Source organism: Saccopteryx leptura, chromosome 8, assembly GCF_036850995.1.
Source record: "Saccopteryx leptura isolate mSacLep1 chromosome 8, mSacLep1_pri_phased_curated, whole genome shotgun sequence".
Lineage (NCBI taxonomy): Eukaryota > Metazoa > Chordata > Mammalia > Chiroptera > Emballonuridae > Saccopteryx > Saccopteryx leptura.
This window is the reverse complement of record NC_089510.1, coordinates 4,087,941-4,092,680: the sequence shown is the minus strand read 5'-3', so window position 1 is coordinate 4,092,680 and position 4,740 is coordinate 4,087,941. Positions and strand designations below refer to the sequence as shown.

Here is a 4,740-nt window from a genome sequence, read left to right as displayed (position 1 = left end):
CTTGACCAGGCAAGCCCAGGGTTTTGAACCGGCAACCTCAGCGTTTCCAGGTTGACACTCTATCCACTGTACCACCACAGGTCAGGCTGTTATTCCAAAGACATTGCAGACAGAGCAGAGGGTAGAGAAGGGGCGACCTTCAATTTTGGGTGTGGCTCTTGTCTACGGAGTAAATTGTATAAATCAATAGGCAAAAAGGCTAAAAGTTTTTGAAGAAATTGTGCCAGCTTGGACCGGAAATATCAGAAAGAATACAAAATTAAAAAAAAATGCCCTGGATTCCCAAGTAGCTGTGGACAAAAAGCAGGCAGAGAAAACTACGTACTACACATTGTTTCTTACGGAGGAGAAAGAAGACTCAGAGACCAGAGCCAGCAATGAGCAGAACGATGGCCAGCTACCAAATCCGAGCCCGGATAGAGGAACTGGTGACATACGTCTCCCTGAATTTCAGAATCCCCTTCCCTTTTGAATGAGAGTATTTACAGAAGTTATCCTATCCTTTTTGAGTATCTGCACTGTCTGTGTGGTGGGGAAAACGTATCGTTTTTTAGGCCTTGTTTGTTTAGATCAATAGAAATGGCACTTAGGAGCTATCTGAATAAGGGTGCCAGAAGTTCCCTCCACAGCTGGACCCCGCTGGACGACGGATGCTGGACCTCGGGGTGGGAGGGGAGAGTGTGCTCTGCCCACGGCGAGGTCCTGCAATGAGCCACGGCGTCCGCCTGGGGCGAGGTCCTGCGATGTGTCAGAGAGCCCGCCCGTGGCCAGGTCCTGCAATGAGCCACGGCGTCCGCCCCGGGCCAGGTCCTGCAATGAGCCACGGCGCCGCCTGCTGGTTCCGGGACACTTGCTCTCGCAGTGCAACCACCAAGGGGAAGCCACGTGACTCAGGACGCGGCCCGGGTGGAAGGGAACTGTAACTCCCGCTCCATCACAGTACCCCTGACAGGCGGCATCTCCCCGCCAGCCACGCGAGTCAGGCTCCTTGTCTGTGGGCCCTCCAGCCCCCAAGTGTCATCCCAGGGGGTTCTGCCTGAGGGCCGGAGAAGTGCAGCCCTGCTGGACCGGTCCAAGTTAGGGAACTGTGGGGAAAATAAAGGACTTTGTCATTAGAACTCATAACGTGTTTGGATATCTGTCATGTAGGTAGAACATACAGGTCTTTTTTTCTTTATTTTTTTTTCTTTTCCAAGTGAGAGGGAGGGAGACAAGAGAAACAGACTCCCACATGCGCCCCGACCAGGATCCACCGAGCAACCTCCGTCTGGGTCCGATGCTCTACCCATCTAGGGCCATGCTCACAACTGAGCTACATTTAGTGCCTGAGATGAAGGCTGCACGGAGCCATCCTCAGCACCCGGGGCCATGTGCTCGAACCAAAGAGCCATGGTTGTGGCAAGGGAAGAGGGGGAAAGAGAGAAAGGAGAGGGAGAAAGTAGGAGAAGCAGGTGGGCGCTTCTCCTGTGTGCTCTGACCGGGAATCGAACCAGGGACCTCCACATGCCAGGCCAATACTTTACTATTGAGCTAACTGGCCAGGGCCTCGGATTTTCTGAGACCTGAAAATCATTTGGTAATTCATCCAAAATGGAAAAGAAAAAAAAAGAGAAATTTTTCTTCAAATTAAATTTTTTTTACAGCTGTGAGGTGTTCTTTCAGTTCTATCTTTTAGCGATAGTAACTCTTTTTTTTTTTTGTATTTTTCTGAAGCTGGAAACGGGGAGAGACAGTCAGACAGACTCCCGCATGCGCCCGACTGGGATCCACCCTGCACGCCCACCAGGGGGCGACGCTCTTCCCACCAGGGGGTGATGCTCTGCCCCTCCGGGGCGTCGCTCTGCCGCGACCAGAGCCACTCTAGCGCCTGGGGCAGAGGCCAAGGAGCCATCCCCAGCACCCGGGCCATCTTTGCTCAAATGGAGCCTTGGCTGCAGGAGGGGAAGAGAGAGACAGAGAGGAAGGAGAGGGGGAGGGGTGGAGAGGCAGATGGGCGCCTCTCCTGTGTGCCCTGGCCGGGAATCGAACCCGGGACTTCCGCATGCCAGGCGGATGCTCTACCACTGAGCCAACCGGCCAGGGCCCCTTTTCAAGATACTGATTACAACAATTTCTTATCAAAGTGAAATTAGTTCCATCTCTTTGAGGAGCCTGGACATGATGTCTATTAACTTTAAATATAGTGCTTTGAATGCAAGAACCGGATGACACTAAAAAAGCAGATGTCCCACGTGTTCCATTTTTAGATATCTTAATATTGTTAGTGTACATCTGATGATTTCAAGAAAACAATTGCACTTTCCAAAATAACCCTGCAACTTTGGGCTTTTAACTATAAGAAGGCAGCTTGACTATAATCAACCAAACAAAGGGGCCTGGTTTTTCTCTGGGGTAACGACAATATTATCGACTATTAGTTCCCACCTGCTGCCCGACAGGCACTGCATGCTGAAAAAGTTGAAGGGCGTTTCAATAAGATTCTCTGAAATGAAAGCATCAACCAGTACACATCTTGTCTTGTTAGAGTATTCAGGAGTCTAGAAGAAAAATAAATCTATTGTTCTCTGAAACAGTGAGAATGCCAGGTTTTCCGTGGTGTTTGGGATTGCGAAGATGATGAATTCTACAAATTATATAATTCGGTAAAAAGACCCACTGGTTCAATTGTGTAGCTTTATTTTTATTGACTATATTCAATTTCATTGAGTTAATTGAGTTTGGTTTCATTAGCGCCAGCTGCTAAACATTCTTCAATATTGATTTCCTTCCAAATATAAAAGAAGTTCTTGGCAAATCCACTTTTTTTTAAAAAAAAAAGTTATGAAAGGGAGTAAATAAATCTGTATTGAAAATAGTCTGTGAGGATTCTGTTTGCAAACTGGGTGAAACTTCAAACTGTAACTGGAAACTTAGATTTAATAAGGTTGAGAAAAATGGCATTTGAGAGAGGTTTAGAACATGGCACCCCCGAATACGCTACTTCGGCATAATGATTATTTTGAGCTGAAGGCAATCAAGCCCCAAGGGACTCAAGAAACAGAGTCCCACCTAACAGCCTAAGAGAAAGTACTTATTTATGTTCTTATTTGTGGGAGCAATCTACGTCCGTAAAGGAAGCTTCCGTGGCATTCTTGTGCCAGGAACAGAGCTAATACCAGAGATCACTGCTACGCCTGAGTGACTTGTCAACAGGGCGGGCAGCCCTTGTCTGCCTGGCATTTCCTCCTGTGGCCTCTCCGTGACTTCCCTCTCTTGCTCAGCCCCCCAACAGCTCTGACCCTTCCTCTTTTTTCTAGTTCAGGAGGGTATATACGTCTCACTTCTGTGGCCACCGTTCGAGTCCTGTGTCTTTGTGGGGTTCCCATGGATACATATGTCATTAGAGTTGTTTATTGTTCTCCTGTTAATCTGATTTATGTCAATTATATTCTCTAAGACCAGCCTCCCACCCTAGAGGTGTCGAATAAAAACTCCTCTCTCCTACACACTACATTGCAAAGCCCTCACCTGGGGAGACAGAACAACAAATAATCCCCTTGAGAATGCCTAACTCTTCTATCCCCTCCTGGTAATTTCTGTGTGGAAAAGGACAGAATAACAATGTTTCATTTCAAAGGCTTTTTCATGAAGAAAAGTCAATTAATGAGATACTATTTTTGTTATGGAAAATATGAGACTTTTTATTGTTTATTTATTGAATTCTTTTTAGAAAGCAGAGAGAGAGAAAGGAGAGGAGGAGTGGGAAGCATCAACTTGTAGCAGTTGCTTCTCATATGTGCCTTGGACCGGGCAAGCCCAGGGTTTTGAACCAGAGACCTCCCCATTCCAGGTCAATGCTTAAAATGTAGTGTTTCACATTTCTGATGTAAGTTTTTTAAAATAGTTAATGATTAAGAAATGCCTACTGATAACTTCCAGCATAAAAAATTTAAGATTTGCATTTTTAATGATTGTCTTAAATATTTAATTTATGTTACAATCAATCTTCACTTTTACCTTCACCTTTATTTTTATCACAACTTATAGATTTATGTTGCTTGTATTATTTCATTGATTTGAAACCTACTGGGACTTAATTTTTACCTATGATTTTTAAAAACATTATCTGGCAGAATGTCTCTCATAAGATTTTTAGAAAGGAAATCATGACATTTCAGTTCATGTGATACAAATAAAATGTGTTGATAGTTATTTTTATTTTTATTTTTTTGTACTTTTCTGAAGCTGGAAACGGGGAGACAGTCAGAAAGACACCCGCATGCGCCCGACTGGGATCCACCCGGCATGCCCACCAGGGGGCAATGCTCTGCCCATCCGGGGCGTTGCTCTGTCACGACCAGAGCCACTCTAGCGCCTGGGGCAGAGGCCATGGAGCCATCCCCAGCGCCTGGGCCATCTTTGCTCCAATGGAGCCTTGGCTGCAGGAGGGGAAGAGAGAGACAGAGAAGAAGGAGAGGGGAATGGAGAAGCAGATGGGCACTTCTCCTGTGTGCCCTGGCCGGGAATCGAACCTGGGACTCCTGCACGCCAGGCTGACGCTCTACCACTGAGCCAACCAGCCAGGGTCTGATAGTTATTTTTCACTTTATATAAGCTCATTATAGAAACAGAAACCATCATATTTAGAGAAGAAACAAGAATTTCTTATTTTCTTTTTATCTCCTTTTCATTATGATATCCTTCAACTACATCTAACTTCCTGGCTAACATATGAATTTCAGAATTTGCAAAATTAAAAAT

General features: G+C 45.8%; 1 non-coding gene across 1 annotated transcript; it reads right to left on the bottom strand.

Annotated features, from left to right (window-relative positions):
• Positions 1 to 2,007: 2,007 nt before the first annotated feature.
• TRNAA-GGC (transfer RNA alanine (anticodon GGC)) lies at positions 2,008 to 2,083 on the bottom strand. Its single transcript has one exon. It is a non-coding gene; the product is annotated as a tRNA-Ala (tRNA).
• Between the last annotated feature and the right edge of the window lie 2,657 nt (positions 2,084 to 4,740).